This window comes from Chiloscyllium plagiosum, chromosome 30 (genome assembly GCF_004010195.1).
Source record: "Chiloscyllium plagiosum isolate BGI_BamShark_2017 chromosome 30, ASM401019v2, whole genome shotgun sequence".
Taxonomy (NCBI): Eukaryota; Metazoa; Chordata; class Chondrichthyes; order Orectolobiformes; family Hemiscylliidae; genus Chiloscyllium; species Chiloscyllium plagiosum.
The window spans coordinates 46,665,834-46,690,015 of NC_057739.1; the positions used below are offsets into that span (position 1 = coordinate 46,665,834).

At 42.7% G+C, this 24,182-nt stretch overlaps 1 protein-coding gene and 1 long non-coding RNA gene across 2 annotated transcripts in view; one reads left to right on the forward strand and one right to left on the reverse strand.

Moving 5' to 3' along the window:
- LOC122565023 overlaps positions 1-20,838 on the forward strand; it is a 28,906-nt gene extending 8,068 nt beyond the window's left edge. Inside the window, exon 3 of the long non-coding RNA XR_006316060.1 lies at positions 20,744-20,838. This is a non-coding gene — a long non-coding RNA (uncharacterized LOC122565023). The remainder of the gene's footprint in view (positions 1-20,743) is intronic.
- Positions 1-24,182, reverse strand: part of agpat2 (1-acylglycerol-3-phosphate O-acyltransferase 2 (lysophosphatidic acid acyltransferase, beta)) — a 116,872-nt gene that overhangs the window by 65,936 nt on the left and 26,754 nt on the right. The gene's annotated exons all lie outside the window — the stretch shown is intronic.

Sequence of the window (24,182 nt, forward strand, 5' to 3'; positions counted from 1 at the left end):
GCCCTAATTGAACCTTCACGTCTCATCTTGAGATAGGCCGCCCTCTTCCATTTAACAAGGGATTCCAATTCCTTATTAAACCACGGCTCCCTCGCACGACCCTTTCCTTCCTGCCTGACAGGTACATAATTATCAAGGACACTCAATAGTTGCCCCTTGAACAAGTTCCACATATCATTTACACTCTTGCCTTGGAGTCTACTTTTCCAAGCCACATATCCTAAGTCATGCCTCACCGCATCATAATTTCCCTGACCCCAGCTATAACTCTTGCCCTGTAGTACACACTTATCCCTCTCCATCACGAGAGTAAAAATCACCGAATTATGGTCACTATCCCCACAGTGCTCACCTACCTCTAATTCTAACACCTGGCCTGGTTCGTTACCCAGAACCAAATCCAGTATGGCCTCACCTCTTGTTGGCCTGTCTACATATTGTGTCAGGAAACTCTCCTGCACACATTGAACAAACACTGTCCCATCTAACGAACTTGAGCTATAGCTTTCCCAATCAATATCAGGGAAGTTAAAGTCCCCCATAACCACCACCCTATTACTGTCACTCATCTCCTGAATCACTTTCCCTATCCTTTCTTCTACGTTTCTAGGACTGTTAGGAGGCCTGTAAAAAACTCCTAACAGGGTGAGCTCACCTTTCCTATTCCTAACCTCAGCCCAAACTACCTCGGATGGCAAGTCCTCATCCATCGTCCTTTCCACCACTGTAATACTATCTTTGACAAGCAATGCCACACCTCCCCCTCTTTTTCCCCCCCCTCTGCCCCTACTAAAACATTTAAACCCTGGAACCTGCAACAGGCAATCCTGTCCCTGTTCTAGCCATGTCTCCGTAATAGCCACAACATCGAAGTCCCAGGTACCAACCCACGCTGCAAGTTCACCTACCTTATTTCGTATACTTCTTGCATTGAAGTATACACACTTCAAGCCACTTTCCTGTTTACAGGCACCCTCCTTTGAAATTGATGCCATGTTCCTAACCTCCCTACACTCCAGGCCCTGCATGCTGATGACACTTATTCCTTTACCTCACCATTATTTTTATTCACCCCTTCACTGACTCTAAATTGTTTTTATAATAACCAGAAATGGATGGGCAGAAATTTCTTCCAGTTAAATTTTTTTTAAAAATCACTTGTGGGATGTAGGTGTCGCTGGCTGGGCTAGAGCTAGGGCTAACCCATTTATTGCCTGTCTCCAGTTTCCCTTGAGAAAGTGGTGGTGAGCTGCCTTCTTGAACCACTGCAGTCTACAGATTAAGGAGATATAGGGGAAATGGAAACCATCATTTACACTCATCACCAGAAATGCATCCTCTAGCCATCAATATCATCCATCGCCTTGATAATTATCTTATGCTATGCTAGACAGTTCACAACCTTCGTGTCATATTTGGTTTCAAGATAGTCTCTCAACCACAGGCCTCACCATCACTAAGACTGCCTATTTCTACCTCTCTACTATCACCCAATTAACTCTGCTGTCCTTCATCTTTGATACTTGATATACTCATTATGCTTTTGTTACCTCCAGGTATGACTAATATAATGTACAGTTGGTTGGCTTTCCACATTTTACCTTCAGTAAACTTGATGTCATCAAAAAGATATTGCCTATTTCTAAATGCAAAAGGTGATGGCATAATGCCCTGGGAACATGAGTTTGTATCCCACTATAGCAGTTAAAAAATCTTTGCAAAACAAATTCCCAGCTCGGCGAACAGAACCACAACAAAAAATCTTGAGTTTAAAAATTAGTCTCAACAACGATAAATATGAAACTGTTATCAATACTGTTAAAAAGCACATCTAGTTCTCTAATGTTCTGAAGGAAATCTGACATCCTTACTGGTCTGCCTATGTGTGGCCCCAATATCCTCAGCAAAGTGACTCTTAAGTGCCTTCTGAAATGGTGTAGTAATCCAGTTTGTTGTATCAAACTGTTACAGAAGTCCAGAAAAAAAAACCAGAATGACTACCCAGCATTGATTTAGGCATCAAAAATAATAATTGGAAACCCAGCAGTGTCAGCATAGCAAAGTTCTCTTTACCAATGTTAATGGAATTTGCTATAAAATGATTGATGAATTGGGGACACTGTTTCTAAAATGCGAACTTTTAAAGCGTGTATTGGTTCTAACGCGATTCTGGCCCCATTAATTTAAATGGTACTGCTATTTACATGATTTTCTTATAACCCGGGATCACATGCAAACGGAACTATTGCTTTGTTGCAGAAGCAACTGTATCTAATTGATTACTAGAGAAAATGTACTAAGGAAAGTTACAAGGCTCAAGACTAATAAGTCTCCTGGACCTGATAGGTTACATCCTAGGAATCTTTTTAGAATTCTTTCATTCTGGAAAAGCCTACAGAGCATTTAGAAATACATAACACAGTTGAAACTTTATTGCTGGAACAGCACAGCAGGTCAGGCAGCATCCAGGGAACAGGAGATTCGACGTTTCGGGCACAGGCCCTTCCTCAGGCCTGTGCCCGAAACGTCGAATCTCCTGTTCCCTGGATGCTGCCTGACCTGCTGTGCTGTTCCAGCAATAAAGTTTCAACTTTGATCTCCAGCATCTGCAGACCTCACTTTCTCCTCGAAATACATAACACAATCAAGCAGAGTCAGTGTAGCGTCATGAAGGGGAAATCATGTTTAGAAAATTTATTAGAGTTCTTTGAGGAAGTAACAAGCAGGATTGATACAGGAAATCAAATAGATGTAACATATTTGCAATTCCAAAAGTCATTTGATAAGGTATCACATGTTTGGTTACATGATAAGAGCCCAAGGTATTGGGGACAGTATATTAGCATTCACTGATTAATTAATAGACAGATGTTTGGGTTAAGGGTGCCAGTCTGTAATTACTGGAATGAAACAGAGATCAATGCTGGTCCCTCAATTATTTCTAATATATTTTCATGACTTGGATGATGGAAGTGAATGTTCTATCACCAAGTTAGTGGATGATAAAAATGGTAGGAAAGTATTAAGGATGATACAGAGTCTACCTAAGATATGGGCATGTTCAGGGAATGGGCAAAAAATAGGGAGATGGAATATAATGTGGTAAAATACGAAGTTATACATTTTGGCAGGAAGAATAAAGGAGCTAAATATTATTTAAATGAAGAGAAATTGAAAAAACCTGCAGTATAGAGAGATTTGAGGGCCCTTGTGAATGAATCATAAAAAGCTAGCATTACAAGGATGGGAAATGCAATGTTGGTCTTTATTTCAAATAGAAATGAGGATGAGAGTAAGGAAATCTTGCTAAATCTATACAAGATCCTAGTCAGACAACGTTTAGAATGCTATGAACAGTTTTGGCACTGTTTTCTAAGGAAAGATACACTAGAATCAAAGACAGTCTGGAGAAGAATCACTAGGTTGATCTGGGTATGGAGGGTTTTCTTATGAGAAGAGATTGAATTGGTTGGGCTTTGACTTGCTGAAATCTGGACTGAGATGTGACCTAACTGAAACATGATGATTTATATCAGATTTGATAGAATAGATGGATGCAGGGAGGCTTTCTGTTTTGGGAGAATCGAAGATGGAGGCAAAACCTCAGAATAAGAGATTGCCTGTTTAAGAAAGATGAAGAGGAATTTCTTCTCCCAGAGAGTATTGACTCTGTGGAATTTTTTAGTACGGGGGTTGTAGGGGCAGGGTCATTTAGTATGTTTATGGCTGAGAAAGAAAGATTTTTAATCATTGAGGAGATCAAGATTTTGGTGAAAAGGCAAGAGTGAGCAGCTGAATTCGCCATGATCTCATTGAATGGCAGAACAGACTTGATGGGGTCAAAAGGCCTACTTTTGGTGCTACATCTTTTAGTCACTTTGTCTGTCCTCTGTTAAAAGAGGCTCCCGCAGTATGATAATTGATTCACGTCATTCAGTGGCTTGCTTTGCAGCTTGATAGTCAGCTGCGTGTTGCTCAGCAGTAGCAAGCTGGTAGGGCAGATGGACAGTTTTGCACAGCATGAGTAGACAGGTAGAGACATTTGTCTTCTGGATATTAACCAAAGGCTCATTCTTTCATGCACCTCTGAGTTCACTGATGATAGCTTGGAGTTCTGAGTGTGGGCAGGCATAAACATCATTTGTGTACAGCAGCTCGAGGATAGTGGTTAGGAAGATCTTGCTTTTGGACTGAAAGTAACACATGTTCAACAGTTTCCTGCTCATAGAACATAGAAAAGTACAGCACAGAACAGGCCCTTAGGTCCACGATGTTGTGCCGAGATTTAATACTAAGGTAAAATATAGTAACTTAGCCTACGCACCCCTCAACTCACTGCTATCCATGTGCATGTCCAGCAGTCGCTTAAATGTCCCCAATGAGTTCGCTTCTACCATCTCAGCTGGCAGCGCATTCCATGCATTCACAAATCTCTGCATAAAGAACCTACATCTGATGTCTCCTTTATATCTTCCTCCTAATATCTTCAAACTATGACTCCTCGTATCAGGTTGAACTCTATCTGCCATTTCTCAGCCAGCTCTGCATCCTGTCTATGTCACGCTGCAGCCTGCTGTAGCCCTCTATACTATCGACGACACCTCCAACCTTTGTGTCATCTGTAAATTTACTAACCCACACCTCAACCTCCTCATCCAAGTCATTTATAAATACTACAAAGAGCAGAGGCCCAAGAACAGAGCCCTGCGGGACCCCACTCAACACTGACTTCCAGGGAGAATACTTTCCATCTACAGCCACTCTCTGCCTTCTGTCAGCCAACCAATTCTGAATCCAGATAGCCAAATCTCCCTGTATCCCGTACTTCCTGACTTTATGAATGAGCCTACCATGCCTTGCTGAAGTCCATATACACCACATCCACTGCTCGACCTTCGTCAACCTGTCTCATCACCTCTTCAAAGAACTCAATAAGGTTTGTGAGGCATGACCTGCCCCTCACAAAGCCATGCTGACTGCCTTTAATCACACTCTGCTTTGCCAAATCGTCATAAATCCTATCCCTCAGAATTCTTTCCACAACTTTGCTGACCACAGACGTGAGACTGGCTGGTCTGTAATTGCCAGGGATTTCCCTATTACCCTTCTTTAAAAGTGGAACACTATTTGCCTCCTTCCAATCCTCCGGTTTGACCCCAATGGAGAGTGTGGAGACAAATATCCTCACTAGTGGCTTAGCAACCTCCTTTCTCGCTTCCCGGAGCAGCCTAGGATAAATCTGGTCTGGCCCTGGGGACTTATCAATCTTAATATTTTCCAAAATTTCCAGCACATCAACTTCATCAATCTTGATCTGGTCAAGACTGTGTCCCAGCTCCTCTAAGTTTTTATTGACAACAAGTTCCCTTTCCTTAGTGAAAACCAAAGCAATAAACTCACTTAGGGCTTCCCCTATCTGCTCAGACTCCACACACAAGTTCCTTCTACTATCCCTGATCAGCCCTACCTTCTCCCTGATCATTCTCTTATTCCTCATGTATGAGTAAAACGCCTTTGGGTTCTCCCTAATTCTTCTTGCCAAGCCTTTTTTGAGCCCCCTCCTGGCTCTCCTCAGTCCATTTCTGAGCTCCTTTCTAGCAAGCCTGTGATCCTCTAAAGCTGTGCTAGATCCTTGCTTCCTCCACCTTACGTAAGCTGCGTTCTTCCTTTTGACATGAAGTTCCTCTGTTCTCATCATCCAAGGTTCCTTAATCTTACCCCTTCTTACCTGTCTCAGAGGAACAAATTTGTGCATCACCAGCAACAACTGCTCCTTAAATAATCTCCACATGTGTGGAACGATTGCTCCCAGTCTGTACTTCCCAACTACTGTCTGATAGCGTCATAATTTTCTTTTCCACAATTAAATATCTTCCTTTGGTAACTGCACCTTTCACTCTCCAAGGCTATGGTAAATGTGAGGCAGTTGTGATCACTTTCACCAAACTGCTTTCCCACCGCAAGATCTGACACTTGTCCTGGCTTGTTGCCGAACACTAATCCAAAATGGCCTCTCCCCTCGTCGGTCTGTCTGCATCCTGAGTAAGAAAACCCTCCTGAACACACCTGACAAAAATGGCTCCATCCAAACCATCTGCACTTACAAGATTCCAGTCGATATTGGGAAAGTTGAAATCACCCATAACAACAATCCTGCTACTTCTGCATTTTCCAGAATCTGCCCCCCTATGAGATCTTCAATCTCTCTACTGCTATTAGGTGGTCTGTAGAAACCCCCCTGTTCCTAACTTCCACCCATACTGACTCAGTAGACAAACCTTATTCATCAACTTTGTTTCTGTAGCTGTGATGCAATCTCTGATTAGCAATGCTACACCCCATCCTCTTTTTCCACCCTCCCTGTTCTTTTTAAACGTTCTAAACCCTGGAACATCAAGTGACCATCCCTGCCCCTGTGAAACCCACGTCTCCGTTATGGCCACAACATCGTAGCCCCAAGACTGATCCATGCTGTACGTTCGTCACTCTTATTCTGGACACTCCTTGCATTAAAGCAGACACACTTTAACCGATCCCTTTGTTTCATCGCGTGAGAAATCTTCCTGATAGATTCAATATATCCTGTCACTGTCCTGTCTGCAACTGACCCCCTCTCAGACATGTGGCTCTGATTCCCACCCCCTTGCCAAACTAGCTAAAACCCACCCGAATCGCACGAGCAAATCTCCCACCCAGGACACTTGTGCCCCTCCAGTTCAGGTGCAACCTGTCAGGTCCCACCTTCCCCAGAAGGTATCCCAATGGTCTAAGTATCTGAAGCCCTCCCCCCCTGCACCAGCCTCGCAGCCACGTGTTAAGTTGCATTCACTGACTGTTCCTCACCTCACTACCTCGTGGCACCAGTAGCAAACCTGAGATCATTACTCTACTCGTCCTGCTCTTTTCAGATCCTCCATCTCTTTCCTGGCTATATCATTATGTACCACGATTTCTGGCTGCTCACCCTACCCCTTCAGAATCTTGTAAACCCGATCGGCGACATCCCGGATCCTGGTACCAGGGAGGCAGCATACCTTCCGGGAGTCCCGTTCCTGACCACAAAATCTCCTTCAATCTGTCTAACTATTGAGTCCCCTACCACTAGCACCTTTCTATTTTCCCCCCTTCCCTTCTGAGCCACAGTGCCAGGCTCAGTGCCAGAGACCTGACAACTATGGCTTTCCCCTGATAGGCTGTCCCCACCAGTATACTTATTGCTGAGGGGAACGGCCTGCTGTGACCGTCGGTTCCCTTTCCTCCCCCTGACAGTAACCCAGTTGTCCTTATCCTGTGTCTGGGCAGTAACCACCTCCCTGTACATCCTCTCAATTTCCCCCTCAGTCTCCCTGATGATCCGTAGTTCATCCAGCTCCATCTCCAGTTCCCCAACTCGGTTTTCGTGGAGCTGGAGTTGGGTGCACTTCCCGCAGATGCATTTGACAGAGACATGTGAAGTGTGCTGACATCATATCCCGCTACTCTGAAAGCCCGCACAGAATTAAACAAAGAAAGAAAAAGAGAAACTTGAAAACTTAACTAGTTTATAGACTCTTCGTAAGGTTAGAGTAGTTGGGTGGGAGGGAGGCCCTACGGTGTAGGGTCTCGGGTTTAGATCTCACCCACTTAAAATCTCCCCAGAAGTCCTTCGCTCCTCCCTTGCACCTCTCAGCAAATCTTGTCAAGAAGCTCCACCCCAAAGGGAATCTATAGATATGGTGTAGTGTTGTAATAAGGAAGATAGAAAAAGAGCCTTGTTGTGATGACACAATTCTGCTTGACTCCAACTTTCACATATTGTGGGTCAATGGTGAATAAATTGGGGAGGAACGTGGCTTGCATATTATGAACTTATGAAAATGGAAGAAGGAAACTGTAGGCCTCTCAGCCCTTTGGGCCTGCTCTACCATTCAATAAGATCATGGCTGACATGATATAACCTCACATCTACATTCCCACATATCCCCAAAAATCTTTCATCCCCTTGATAATCAAGCAGCTTTGTACCTCTACCTAAATATATTGAAACTTTTTAGATCTATTGTTGTTTACAGAAGGGAATTCCAAAGACTCACAACACTCTGAGGAATTATTTTTACTTATTGCAATGTCAAATGAATGCTCCCTCATTTTAAAACTATGACTGCCAGTTCTAGATTCTGTATCATAAGAGTAAACATCCTTTGAATATCCACCTGGTCAAGTCCCCTCAGTTTCTTCTATGTTTCAGGTAAGTCACCTCAAACTTCAGAAGATGCAGGCATATGTATCTAGCCTTTCCTCATAAAGCAAACTGCTCATTCTAGGCATGAGTTAGAATGCATAGAATGGGGTAGCAAAATGCAGGGGATGGGGACAATTGAAGTATGGAGCTGGTTTAAGGAAGAGGTATTGCGTGTCTTTGATATGTATGTCCCTGTCAGGCAGGGAGGAAGTGATAAGGTAAGGGAACTGTGGTTTTCTAAAGAACCTGTATCTCTTGTTAAGCGGAAGAGGGAGGCTTATGTGACATTGAGATGGGATGGTTCAGATGAGGCAATGGAGAATTACAGAGTAGCTAGGAAGGATTTAAAGAGAGAGTTAAGAAGAGCAAGGAGAGGACATGAGCAGTCTTTAGCAAATAGAATAAAGGAGAACCCTAACGCTTTCTATAGGTATGTGAGGAATAAAAGGATGACTCGGGTAGGAATAGGGCCGATCAAAGACGGAAGTGGGAAGTTGTGTGTGGACCCTGTGGAGATCGGAGAGGTGCTAAACAAATATTTATCATCTATTTTCACTCAGGAAAAGGATAATATTGTAAAGGAGAAGACTGAGATACGGGCTGTTAGACTTGAAAGGATTAAGGTTAGTAAGGAGGAGGTGTTATCAATTCTAGAAGATGTGAAAGTAGATAAGTTTCCTGGGCTGGATGGGAGTTTTCCGAGAATTCTCTGGGAAAAGCTAGAGAGGAGATGGCGGAGCCTTTGGCCTTTGAGTCATCATTGTCTACAGGTTTAGTACCAGAGGACGGGAGAATTGCAAATGTTGTGCCCTTGTTCAAGAAGGGCAGTAGAGATGACCCAGGTAATTATAGACCAGTGAGCCTTACTTCTGTTGTAGGAAAAGTTTTGGAAAAGATGATAAGAGATAGGATTTATAATCATCTAGCAAGCAACAATTTGATTGGTAATAGTCAACATGGATTTGTCAAGGGCAAGTTGTGTCTCATAAACCTCATTGAGTATTTTGAGAAGGTGACCAGGCATGTAGATGAGGGAAGGGCAGTTGACGTGGAATACATGGACTTCAGTAAAGCCTTTGATAAGGTTCCACATGGTAGGCTATTGGAGAAAATGCAGAGGCATGGGATTGAGGGTGATTTAGCAGTTTGGATTAGAAAGTGGCTTTCTGTAAGAAGGCAGCGAGTGGTGGTTGATGGGAAAATATTCAGCCTGGAGTCCGGTTACTAGTGGTGTGCCACATGAATCTGTTCTGGGACCACTGCTGTTTGTCTATTTTATAAATCACTCGGACACAGACATAGGTGAATGGGTTAGTACGTTTGTAGCTGATACTAAAGTTAGCGGAGTGCTGCAAGGTGTGGAAGAATGTTGTAGGTTGCAGGGGGACTTAAATAAACTGAAGAATTGGGCTGAAAGGTGTCAAATGGAGTTCAATGCAGCTAAATGTGAGGTGATGCACTTTAGGAATAACAGGAAGGCAGAGTACTGGGTCAATGGAAAGATTCTTGGTGGTGTGGATGTGCAGAGGGATCTTGGAAGCCATGTACACAGATTCCTGAAAGTTGCCACCCAGGTTGATAGTGCTGTTAAGAAGGCATACGGTGTGTTAGGTTTTATTGGTAGAGGGATTGAGTTCTAGAGAGAAAGTGAGGGCTGCAGATGCTGGAGATCAGAGCTGAAAATGTGTTGCTGGAAAAGCGCAGAAGAAGGGCTTATGCCCGAAACGTCGATTCTCCTGTTCCTTGGATGCTGCCTGACCTGCTGCGCTTTTCCAGCAACACATTTTCAGGATTGAGTTCTAGAGCCATGATGTCATGCTGCAACTATACAAAATGCTAGTGGAATATTGTGGACAGTCCTGGTCACCATATTTCAGGAAGAATGTGGAAGCATTGGAAAAGGTGCAGAGGAGATTTACCAGGATGTTGCCTGGTCTGGAGGGAAGGTCTTATGAGGAAAGGCTGAGAACCTTGGGTCTGTTCTCACTGGAGAGAAGAAGGCTAAGAGGGGATTTAATAGAGACATACAAGATGATCAGAGGATTAGATAGGGTGGACAGTGTGAGTCATTTTCTTAGGATGATGACATCTACTTGTCCGGTTGTGGGTGGCACAGTGGCACAGTGGTTAGCACTGCTGCCCCATGCCAGAGACCCGGGTTCAATTCCCACCTCAGGCGACTGACTGTGTGGAGTTTATACATTCTCCCCGTGTCTGCGTGGGTTTCCTTCGGGTGCTCCGGTTTCCTCCCACAGTCCAAAGACGTGCAGGTCAGATGAATTGGCCATGCTAAATTGCCCGTAGTGTTAGATATAGGGGAATGGGTCTGGGTGTGTTGCTCTTTGGAGGGTCGGTGTGGACTTGTTGGGCTGAAGGGCCTGTTTCCACACTGTAAGTAATCCAATCTAATACCAAAATGACTGCAAATTGAGGGGTGATAGATTTAAGACAGATGTCAGAGGCAGATTCTTTACTCAGAGAGTGGTAAGTGCGTGGAATGCCCTACCTGCTAATGTAGTTAACTCAGCCACATTAGGGAGATTTAAACAATCCTTGGATAAGCACATGGATGATGATGGGATAGTGTAGGGGGATGGGTTTAGATTAGTTCACAGGTCGGCGCAATATCGAGGGCTGATCGTTGTATCGTTCTATGTCGTATGTTTTATGACTTGTATTGTCAATAGTAGACTGAGAATGTTAAATAATCTGAAGAATTTGAATGATGAAGAAGGAGGGAGGACTTCAGATATCTGGATCATTGAGATTTCTTCTAGATCAGAAGGGACTTGTACAAGAAGGACAGGTTGCACTGAAATTGGAGGGTCAGCAATATTCTTGCAGAGAGGTTGTCTATGGACACTAGTAAGGGTCAAGCTAATGTGGTAAGTGGTGGAACCAGAGCAGTAGGTCAACTTGTGCAGGTATTGAGGAGATGGTAAAGGTTAAGTCAAGTAAGTCAAATTGGAAGAACAGACAAGGCCAGAATAATAAACAAAGTGGGACTGGTGGTCTGAAGTGTATTTAATTTCATTCATGAATTATAACAACTAAGGTGATGCACTGAGAGCTTGGGTTATTACGTGGAATTACGATGTTGTAACCATTACAAGTACTTGATGGGAAGAAGGACAGGACTGGCAGCTCAATGTTCCAGGGCTTTGATGTATCAGGTGTGATAGAGAGGGAGAGAAAAGTATTGGGGCAGTTGACTGACTGATTAAGAGTAATGTCATAACTGCGGTAAGAATACATCTAGGAAAGCTCAATCAGGAAGGCCATATGGGCAGATGTTGGGAATAAGACAGGTGCACTTATTATGATTGGGTTGTGGGTAGAGTTGTGGTTAGAGTTAGGGTTCAGGTTTGGGTTCATTTGAGGGTTAGGTTTAGGTTTAGGGTTCAGATTGCATTAGGGTCAGGGTCAGGGTCAGGGTCAGGGACAGGGACAGGATTAGGCTTCAGGTTTGGGTTAGGGTTAGGGCTGGACTTCAGGTTAGAGTATGGATAAGGGTTCGTGTTCGGATTTGAGTCAGGGTTTGGGTCTGGGACAGGGTAAGGCTTAGGTTTATGATTAGGTTTCAGGTTAGGGTGGGTTTAGGGTTTGGGGTTAGGGTTAGATTTATGGGTTAGGTTTTGGGTTTGGGTTTGGGGGTAGGGTTTATAGAACACAGAACCTAGAAAGGTACAACACAGAACAGGTTCTTTGGCCCATGATGTTGTGCCAAGGTTTAATCCTAATGTAAAATATAATAACTTAACCTACTCACCCCTCAACTGACTGCTAACCATGTGCATGTCCATCAGTCGCTTAAATGTCCCTAATGACTCTGCTTCCACCACCAACGCATTCCATGCATTCACAACTCTGCGTATAGAATCTATCTCTGACGTCTCCTTTATATTTTCCTCCTAATATCTTCAAACTATGACTCCTCATACCAGTCAATCCTGCCCTGGGGAAAATCCCCTGGCTATTGACTCTACCTATTCCTCTCATTATTTTGTGCAACTCGATCAGGTCTCCTTTCTTCCTCCTTCCCTCCAGAGAGAAAAGTCTGAGCTTATTCAACCTTTCTTCATAAGGCAAGCCCTCCAGTCCAGGCAGCATCCTGGTAAACTTTCTTTGCACCCTCTCCAAAGCCTCTGTATCTTTCCTATAGTAGGGCGATTAGGGACTTGTAGAGCTGCAGCAAAACCTCGCGGCTCTTAAACTCGACCCCCCGTTAATGAAAGCCAAAAAACCATATGTTTCTTAACAACTCTATCCACTTGGGTGGCAACTTTGAGGGATCTATATACTTGCACACCCAGATCCCTCTGTTCCTCCACACTGCCAAGAATCCTGTCTTTAATCTGACATTCAGGATTCGAGTTCGACCTTCTAAAATGCATCACGCCGTATTTATCCAGGTTGAACTCCATCTGCCATTTCTCAGCCCAGCTCTGCATCCTGGCTATGTCACGCTGCAGCCTGCAGTAGCCCTCTATACTATCGATGACACCTCCAACCTCTGTGTCATCTGCAAATTTACTAACCCACACCTCAACCTCCTCATCCAAGCCATTTATAAAAACTACAAAGCACAGAGGCCCAAGAACAGAGCCCTGCAGGATCCCACTCAACACTGACTTCCAGGCAGAATACTTTCCATCTACAACCACTCTCTGCCTTCTGTCAGCCAACCAATTCTGAATCCAGATAGCCAAATCTCCCTGTATCTCATACTTCCTGACTTTATGAATGAGCCTACTATGGAGAACCCTATCAAATGCCTTGCTGAAATCCATATACACCACATCCACTGCTCAACCTTCGTCAACCTGTCTCGTCACCTCTTCAAAGAACTCAATAAGATTTGTGAGGCATGACCTGCCCCTCACAAAGCCATGCTGACTGCCTTTAATCAAACTCTGCTTTACCAAATCGTCATAAATCCTATCCCTCAGAATTCTTTCCAATATTTTGCTGACCACAGACGTAAGACTGACTGGTCTGTAATTGCCGGGGATTTCCCTATTCCCCTTCTTGAAACGAGGAACACTATTTGCCTCCTTCCAATCCTCCCATGGAGAGTGAGGGGGCAAATATCCTCGCCAGCGGCTTAGCAACCTTGTTTCTCGGTTCCCGAAGCAGCCTAGGATAAATCTGGTCTGGCCCTGGGGACTTATCAATCTTAATATTTTCCAAACTTTCCAGCACATCAACTTCATCAATCTTGATCTGGTCAAGACTATATCCCAGCTCCTCTAAGTTTTCATTGACAACAAGTTCCTTTTCCTTGGTGAAAACCAAAGCAAGAAACTCATTTCGGGCTTCCCCTATCTGCTCAGACTCCACACACAAGTTCCTACGCTATCCTTGACCGGCCCTACCTTCTCCCTGATCATTCTCTTATTCCTCACGTATGAGTAAAATGCTTTTGGGTTCTCCCTAATCCTTCCTGCCAAGCCTTTTTCATGTCCCCTCCTGGCTCTCCTCAGTCCATTTCTGAGCTCCTTTCTAGCAAGCCTGTAATCCTCTAAAGCTGTGCTAGATCCTTGCTTCCTCCATCTTACGTAAGCTCCTTTTGACGAGGCGGTCCTCTGTACTCGTGATTGAAGGTTCCTTAATCTTACCCTTTCTTACCTGTCTCAGAGGAACAAATTTGTGCATCACCTGCAACAACTGCTCCTTAAATAATCTCCACATGTGTGGAACGATTGCTCCCAGTCTGTACTTCCCAACTACTGTCTGATAGCGTCATAATTTTCTTTTCCACAATTAAATATCTTCCTTTGGTAACTGCACCTTTCACTCTCCAAGGCTATGGTAAATGTGAGGCAGTTGTGATCACTTTCACCGAACTGCTTTCCCACCGCAAGATCTGACACTTGTCCTGGCTTGTTGCCGAACACTAATCCAAAATGGCCTCTCCCCTCGTCGGTCTGTCTGCATCCTGAGTAAGAAAACCCTCCTGAACACACCTGACAAAAATGGCTCCATCCAAACCATCTGCACTTACAAGGTTCCAGTCGATATTGGGAAAGTTGAAATCACCCATAACAACAATCCTGCTACTTCTGCATTTTCCAGAATCTGCCCCCCTATGAGATCTTCAATCTCTCTACTGCTATTAGGTGGTCTGTAGAAACCCCCCTGTTCCTCATGTCTGCTGTGCCCTTTCTGTGGAACAATTGCTCCCAGTCTGTACTTCCCAACTCCTGTCTGATAGCGTCATAATTTCCTTTTCCCCAGTTGAATATCTTCCCATGGTAACTGCTCCTTTCCCTCTCTATGGCTATGGTAAACGTGAGGCAGTTGAGGTCACTTTCACCAAAGTGTTCTTCCACCGTGACATCTGACACCTGTCCTGGCTCATTGCCGAGCATCAAATCCAAATTGGTCTCTCCCCTCGTTGGTCTGTCTATATGCTGAGTAAGAAAACCCTCCTGAACACACCTGACAAAAATGGCTCCATCCAAACCATCTGCACTTAGGAGGTTCCAGTCGATATTGGAAAAGTTGAAATCACCCATAACAACAACCCTGCTACTTCTCCATTTTTCCAGAATCTGTCCGCCTATGAGTTCTCAATCACTCTACTGCTATTAGGTGGTCTGTAGAAATGTGGTGGCTGTTCCCTAACTTCCACCCACACGTCTCCGTTATGGCCACAACATCGTAGCCCCAAGTACTGATCCATGCTCTAAGTTTGTCACTCTTATTCTGGACACTCCTTGCATTAAAGCAGACACACTTTAACCGATCCCTTTGTTTCATCACGTGAGAAACCTTCCTGATAGATTCAATATATCCTGTCACTGTCCTGTCTGCAACTGACCCCCTCTCAGACATGTGGCTCTGATTCCCACCCTCCTGCCAAACTAGCTAAAACCCATCCAAATCGCAAGAGTAAATCTCCCACCCAGGACATTTGTGCCCCTGCAGTTCAGGTGCAACCTGTCCTTTATGTACAGGTCCCACCTTCCCCAGAAGGTATCCCAATGGTCTAAGTATCTGAAGCCCTCAGTCCTGCACCAGCTTCGCAGCCACGTGTTAAGCTGCATTCACTGACTATTCCTCACCTCACTATCTCGTGGCACTGTAGCAAACCTGAGATCACTACTCTACTTGTTCTGCTCTTCAGCTTCCAACCTAACTGTCTGTAGCCACTTTTCAGATCCTCAATCCCTTTCCTGGCTATATCATTGGTGCCAATATGTACCACAATTTCTGGCTGATCACCCTCCCCCTTCAGAATCCTGTAAACCCGATCGGCGGGTGTTTAGTGTTAGGATAAGTCAAGAAAGTATTTGGGTTAGGGTTGAGGTTAGGTTTGGAGGTCAGGGCAAAGCTTTAAGGTTTGGGTGAGGGTTAGTCTCACCTGCGATACGGTTTAGGGTTAAGGGTTAGGGTGAGGGATAGGGTCAGGGTCAGGAAAAGCATTAGCTTCACCTGTGATAGTGTTACAGTCAGGAACAAGTTAGGGATACAATTAGGAAGGGATGGGGTTTTGGATTAAGGTTAGTTCTTAGGGTTAGTACATGTCAGTATGTCTGTGTGTTTGTCTCTCTGTTAGTGCACCTTTCAGTGTGTTTTTCTGTGTGAGTCTGCATGTGTGTACATATCTGTGTGTGTGTGTCTGTGTCTGTGTCCCTGTGCATGTCTCTATCTCTGTGTGTTTCTATATTGTCTGTGTCTCTCTCTGTGTCTATCGTTTATATGTGTGTGTTTGTGTTTGTCTCTGTTTCCGTAAGTGTGTTTATTCTGTTGTTATGAAGTTGAAGGCATGTACTGTACCTTTGAGAGAGAAAGCTGTTTTGCACTGAGAGTTGACAAATACCAGTCATGTGACTGACTAGCAGACTCAGAGTGCACTGGAAATTGAAAATATGTAACATTTGGCTGTAAAACAAATACATGAGTTCTGATTGCTATGTTAACAACCATTCAAATTTAACCAATCGGTTTAAATTATGCCCCAGGATACTGAAACCCAAACAATTTTGAATTTACTGTTTTGCCAACATTGAACCAATGAGACAATCTGATGTTTGGGGGATGAAGAAGCAAGCGTTTTGAGAGTTAGCCAGAGAGTAATTGCCATCTAGAGAGATGCTGCCATTCAAAACACTCTCTATCAAAAGTACCTTTTCATCTGAAATAGTTTTGCAATATTAGATAGAAGACCTGGGGAGATTTTCAACTGAAAGAAAGAGGACACTGGAGATGACAGCCACTGTCTGGTTTTTAAATTTAGTTGATGTAATTTTAATATGGGTGGTTATTGGAACAGTTTATTGTTATGGAGTTGGAGGCAGATAAGAAGCAGTCAAGAGAAAGGAGGCTCAGAGTTCTAAATAGTTATTGTTTAATGTTCACTTTTAGAGTTAAAGAATAAAGTGATATTTTTTTCTTTAACTAGTGGAATTTAGGAGTTCTATGTCACTCATACTTTAACAGATTATGAGGCAAGGTGAGTTTTTCTGAGTGTTTGGTTTAATTAGCAGAAGGGTTCATCACTGTGTCGTAACAGTTTGGGGACTCAGGCCCGTGATTTGGACAGGTTTAGACAGATCCAGTCTGAGATTGGAACAGATTTGAACAGATTTGGGGTAGGAAAGATCCCAGCAGATTTAAATAATTGCCAATTAGGTCCTAAATCTTTAAATAAAACATAGGTGAGACAATTGTTTAATTTTGGTTACTTGTGGTTGGTTAAAATAAAAGTGAGAAAATTGGCTCTGAAGATTGCTAAAGAGGTTCTGGGGTTTGAAGATGGTTCCCAAATTTGCCAAGAAAGTTTAATCGGACAGAAAAAAAACATACTTTTAGAATTAGCAAAAAGGTTAGATTTGGGTTTAACCAAGGACAAAAGTAAAGCTGAAATTGTAAGGGAGTTAGACCAGCACTTATGTATGCCAGAGAAACAGACAAGTGCAGTAGAGTTAGAAAAAATAGATTGCAATTGAGGGAAAAAGAGTTAGAAGATAAACAGAGAGAGAGAGAGAGAGGGAAAAGAAAGGGAGAGAGAAAGAAAGAGAGAGAGAGGAAAAAGAAAGAGAGAGAAGTTTCTTAGCTGAGCAAAAAGAGAGAGAAGAAAGAGAAAAGGAGAAAGAAAGAGAGGAACAAGAAAGGGAGAGAGGAAAAGAGACAAAAAGAAAAAGAGAGAGAAATCGAACATCAGAGGTTGCAACTTTGTCAGGAAAGTCAAGTTAATAGGATGAAAAAGAGAGAAGCTAGTGATATATGCAAACATGTTAAAACATTGCCACATTTTGATGAGAAAGATGTCGAAGCCTTCTTTATTTCAGTTGAAAAATTGTCTCGGCAGATGGAGTGGTCAGAGAATCTATGGATAATGCGAGTTCAGACTAAGCTGGTAGACAGAGCTAGTGAGGTATTCGCAACCCTGTCAAATGAGGAGTCAAGAGATTATGGAGATGTCAAACAGGCTATTTTGAGTCTTATGAATTGGTTCCAGAAGCGTATAGACAGCAGTTCAGAAACATAAAGAAGGAACTAGGTCAGATTAATGTTGAGTTCAAAAGAATTAAAAACAGTAATTTTGATAGATGATTGCAGGTCTTAAAAATAGATATGACCTATGAGGCTCTTAGAGAGACTATTCTGCTGGAGAAGTTTAAAAACTCACTTCCAGAGATGATAAGAATTCATGTGGATGAACAGAAAGTTCAAGAAGTGAGAAGAGCAGCAGAGATAGCAGATGAATGTACATTGGTGCTTAAGGCAAAATTTAGCTTCTAGCAAGAATTTCATCCAGTGAGGGACAGAAATTGGGAGAAGGGGAGATCCTACAAAACAAAACAAAGAGTAGAGCACACTGTTAATAATTTACCATAGGTTAAAAAAGAAGCCCAAGAGGGTCGAAAAGAGGCGAAAGGCCTCAGGTGTTTTTTTACTGTAACGGAGTGGGACACAGAAAATTGCAGTGCCATTGTTTTAAGAAGGGCACTGGGAAAAGATGTTTTCACTGCCAGAAAATGGGACATGTAAAGTCACAGTGCTGGTCATTAAAGAAAGGCACTGTGGGAAAATATGTCGTAAAAGAGGCTAAGCCAATAGCATTAGTGAAAGTAGTAAAGGAAACCTCAAGAAAAGTCGAGGAGCTGCAGGAGAGTGCACAGCCTCGGTAGAGGCTGGGTGTGGAGTAAGTGTCTGATCTCTATAAAGACTTGGCCTCTGTGGGTAAAGTTTATTTCGAAAGAAGAGGGGCAGAAGGGAAATAAGTTATATCTTTGAGAGATACAAGATCTAACCAGTCTCTAATAGTAAGAGATGAACGCATTTGCACTCTTTCTAACCTGTTGCCCAAGAGAGGGCTAATTTGTTGGATAGATGGACAGAAATTTAACGTCCCCCTATGTAAGATGAGCTGAAGTGCCAACTCAAGACTGGGGAACTAACAGTAGGAATGATTGACAGAGTGTCAGTCCCAGGAATATGGTTTATTCTTGGGAATGATTTAGCAGGATCCAAGGTGGGAGTGACACTCCTTGTTGTGGAGAAGCCAAAGGAAGACCAGGGAACTGTGGAGTTAAAAGAACAACACTCTGGAATTTTCCCAGACTATGTAGTAACAAGATTCCCCTATCATGAGTCATAGCATGAAGCAAACACTAAAGAGAAAGGTGAAGGAGTTGGGTTTCAGTTAGCGGACACCCTGTTTGCTGTAATGATGCAGGATGAATCTGAACAGGCAGAAGTGTTTAGTCCAGAAAGGCTAATGGATTTACAACAGAAAGACGAGACAATAAAAGATATGTTGATGCATACTCGGAAAAGGAGTCAGAGAATATTCCACAGGATTATTTTCTTAAAGATAGAATCCTAAAATGAAATTGGAGACACGGCAGGTTAGTGCAGAAGAGATATGGGCAGAAGTGTGCTAGATTGTGTTGCCGGTAGCATGCAGACAGGAAGTGTTAAGGGTAGCACATGAACTACCAGTAGGAGGTCATCTAGGTGTATGGAAGACTCAGACTAAGGTACAAAAACACTTCTCTTGGCCTGGACTGCACAAGAATGTAGTTACATTTTGCTGTACATGTCATACATGCCAAATGGTAGGTAAGCCATAGGCAGCAATAAAACCAACATCTTTTCCGCTCAATTCCCATATTCAAAGAAACTTTCATGTGAATTGTGATTGATTGTGTAGGTCCCCTCCTGAGAACTAAAAGTGGGAACCCGTACTTGCTAACCATAATGGATGTGTCGGTTAGATTTCCAGAGGCAAATTCCAATACAGAGTGTTCAGGCAAAAAAGGGTGGTAGAGGTGTTAGTAGCTTTCTTCACATGGTATGGGCTACTCAGAGAGATTCAGTCAGACCAAGTGTGTAATTTTACTACAAGGCTATTTGAGGAAGTTATGGATAGCTGAGGTGTACAGCACTTTAAATCAAGTGTGTATCATCCTGAATCCCAGGAATCTTTAGAAAAGTGGCATCAGACTCTGAAGACCATTTTAAGAGTGTACTGTCAGAATTAGCCAAATGATTAGGATAAAGGAATCCCATTCATACTGTTTGCCATTAGAGATGCCCCAAATGAATCGACTCAGTTCACTCCCTTTGAGTTAATGTTCGTATATGAAGTGAGAGGCCCTTTAATTTAAAAAAAAAATTGACAGGACTGAAGTCAGAGATCTCACATTTGGTTTATGTATCAGAGGTTAGGCAGTAACTAAATCGGGTAGGTGAGTTTGCTAAACAGCACCTGAAGTGGGCACAACATAGAATGAAGCAGGTGGCAGATAGAAACTCTGTAATTTGGATGTTTTCCCGTGGGGATGATGTATTAGCATTGTAACCAGTGGTAAGAGATCCCTTCAAATCCAGGTTTAGTCATCCCTATCAAATTGAGAAAAAGTTGAGTCAGGTAAACTATCTGGTAAAGATACCAGATAGGAAAAAACTGTATGGGGTATATCACGTGAATATGTTGAAACCCTATTATAATAGAGAGAAGGAACTGGCGGAACAGGTATTAGTTACTGCCCCACAGAGTGAGGAATCAAATCCAGATGTTGTGGAGTTTGATGTGCCTCAAAATGCTTTAACTATAAGGAAATCCTTGAAGAGTGGGATAGGTTAGTGAACTATTTGTCTCAGGAGCAAAGAACCCAGTTGAAAGGTTTGTTACAACAGTATGAGGACATATGCAGGAATAAGTTGGGGAGGACTAATGCTATTGTGCATAGGCAGAATTAGGGAATGCTGTTCCAATAAAAACAGTAGCCATATGGGCTTAATTCTTTCAAAGCCACACAGGTCCAGAAGGAAGTGGATGTGTTGTACAACAAAGATATCATCAAACCGAGTCAGAGTGAGTGGAGTTTGTTGATATTGTTAGTTCCCAAATCTGACGGGACTCAATGATTTTGTGTGGACTATCAGAAGGTCAATGCTATAACAAAATTAGATTCATACCTAATACAAACAATGGAGGACTATATGGAGAAAGTCGGACAAGCCAGTTATATTACACAGTTGGACTTACTCTGTGGTTATTGGCAGGTACCTTTATCAGAGAAAATGAAAGAAATTTCTGGATTTTTAAACCCAAATGGGGTATAGCAATTCAAAGTGATGCCTTTTGGAATGAAGAACACACGGCCACATTCCAAAGACTCATGAATAGCGTTGTGACTGAGTTAACAAACTGTGCAGTCTACCTTGATGATGTAGTGATCTTTAGTGATTCATGAAAAGATCCCATGGTACAATTGGCAGATCTCTTTGAATGATTAAGAGAAGCAAAACTGGTAATAAACTTAAAGAGAAGATAATTCGTGAAAGCAGAGGTAACATTCTTGGGACATAACATCGGTCATGGAAGGTTGACACCAAGGAATGTTAAGACTAAGGCCTTCGAAGAATTTCCATAACCAACCTCGAAGAAAGAGGTGCTTCGATTATTGGGACAAATCGGATTCTACTGGAAGTTTGTTCCCAACTTCAGCAACGTAGAAGCACTGCTAACAGATTTACTGAAGAAGAACAAAACATATCGATGGACAGAACAATGCCAGGAGGCATTTGACAGTTTAAAAACAGGATTAACCACCACACCAGTTTTAGTTACACCAAATGTTTTGAAACCCTTCAAAGTTGCAATCGATGCTAGTGATATCGGAGTTGGAGCTGTACTGCTACAGGAAGATGATGATGGAATTGAACAACCAGTTGGTTACTTTTAAAAGAAACTCAACACCCACCAGAGAAAATATTCTGCCATTGAAAAGGAATTATTGAGTTTGGTACCAGCCTTACAACATTTTAACGTTTATGTGATGAACAATGTATCTGGAACAGTTATGTACACAGGATAACAATACTCTTACATTCTGAGAATGATTTAAAGACAAGAGTGAAACTATTTCATTGGTGTCTTACGAAACAGACTTTTAATTTACAAATTATACATGTTGCGGGTCATAAGAAAGTGATAGCAGATGCGTTATTGTGGGTTAACTTATGTATTTCATTGTAAGGGGGGTTAAAAATTAGGAAAAAATAATGAAGCCATCTTTTCATTATGATGGTTCATTTTTTCTTAATGAGGGAGATGTTATGAAGTTGAAGGTGTATACTGTATCTTTAAGAGTGAAAGCTGTTTTGCACTGAGAGCTTGCAGGCACCTATCATGTGACTGACTAGCAGTCTTAGTGTACTGGAAATTTGAAAATAGGTAACATTTGGCTGTAAAACAAATACCTGAGTTTTGGTTGCTATGTTGACAACCATTAGAACTTATGCCCGAAACGTCAATTCTCCTGCTCCTTGGATGCTGCCTGACCTGCTGTGCTTTTCCAGCAACACATTTTCAGCTCTGATCTCCAGCATCTGCAGTCCTCACTTTCTCCTAGTTTAAATTATGCCCCAGGATACTAAAAGCCAATCACATTTGAATTTATTGTTTTGTCAACATTGAACCAATGAGACAATCCAATGTTTGGAGTATAGAGAAGCAAGCATTTTGAGAGTTAGTCAGAGAGTAACTGCCATTCAAAACACTCTCTATCAAAGGTATCATTTCATATGAAACACCTTTATAGTAAAAGACAGAAGACTCTCAGCTGAAAGAAGGAGGACACCGGAGATGACAGCGACTGTCTGATTTTTGACAGTTAGTTGATGTAATTTTAATATGGGTGGTTATTGGAACGGTGTAGTGTTATAAAGCTGGAGGCAGCTAAAAAGCAGTTAAGTGAAAGGAGGATTAGAGTTGTAAATAGTTGTTGTTTTATGTTTACTTTTAGAGTTAAAGAATAAATTGATATTTTTCTTTAAACAGTGGATTTTGGGAGTTCTCTGTCACTCATACTTTAACAGATTGTGAAGCGAGGTGAGCTTTTCTGAGTATTTGGTTTAATTAACAGAAAGTCATAACACAGTTGAACTATCTCTGTAAATCTGTAACTGTGGCTGTGTGCTAATGTACATGAGTGCATGCATTCGTGAGTATCTCTGTGCCTGTGGCTCTGTGCAATGGGGTCTCTTTTCTCTTAGCAGTGAATCCATTGAAATGGGTTTAACCCCCTTCTTCCCTTTTTCTCTCTTTCACTCGTGTTTAAGGTGATAGAACACTGATGGATGTGTTCATATGCGTATTTCTGTGTTTATGGCTGTGGGTCTATCTCTTGCTATAATGTGTCTCACTGGAAAGAAGTAGTCATGATTTGGAGATGCCAGTGTTGGACAAATCAGGTCCACAAGCATCAGGTGAAGGAGCAGCGCTCCAAAAGCTAGTGCTTCCAAATAAACCTGTTGGACTATAACCTGGTGTTGTGTGATTTTTAGCTTTGGAAAGAAGTATGAAAGCATGAATTAAAAAGTGATGAGTCAGAGGCTCACTCTTGTGTTTAAAATAATACAATGCCACCCTCTGGTGGCCTCCCCACATCACTACACAAGCGACAGATTTTCTTGGAGTAAGCAGCAAAGGCTGTGAATCTCTCAGGTTGCACAATTGTTTCCTTCTTCAAACAATGTCTTTGGAGACACAGAGTAGTTTTCTCCATTCGATATTGCCCCTCACACATGAACAAAAACAGATGAACAAACCCAGTGCTGTTCTCACGCCCTCCACTTTGCAATTCGTTTCTCACTTGGAAACTGAGAGAGTATGTTACTAGACATTAGAAATTGCAGAATGTGCAATAAAATTCACCATGTCTCCTTTCAAAATAGTTCACTCCAAGGTGTCTGGATACAGTTGCAATGGAAATACTCTATTTAATGTGTATAATGTTAGGAAAACTGCCTAAAAATAAATCATTTCCAAATTGACGTTGATTTCACGAGCTCCTCATCTCCCCTCCCCATGTCCCAGATGCCCTTGTGACCTGTCCTACCTGTTCACCTTGCTTCCCTCTTATCTGCTCCACCCTCCCCTCTGACCTATCACCATCACTCCCCAACTGCATCTACCTATCGCCTTCCCACCTACCTCCCCCTCAACCCCAACTCCCTCCAATTTTCTCTCAGGCCCCTTTCCCCACACCACCCCATTCCTGATGAAGGATTTATGTCCGAAATGTTGACTCTCCTACTCCTCCGATGCTGCTTAACCTGCTGAGCTTTTCCAGTATCACATTCTCGATTCTGATTTGCAGCATCTGCAGTCCTCACTTTCCCATTTCTGAACATGAGTGTGTTTCATTCTGAGGAGCCTCAGTACAATTGCAAACCTCTCCACACCAGCATCGTGTACATCTATATGTTTGTGTTGATGCTGCTAAGAGTTTTTCTCTCTCTCTCTGAACCCCTAATGATTTTCATTTTCCATCATCTTCTGTGCAGTGGCATGTGCAGACCAGCAGAGTCATAGAGATGTACAGCATGGAAACACACCCTTCGGTCCAAACCGTCCATGCCGACCAGATATCCCAATCCAATCTAGTCCAACCTGCCAGCACCCGGCCCATATCCCTCCAAACCCTTCCTATTCATA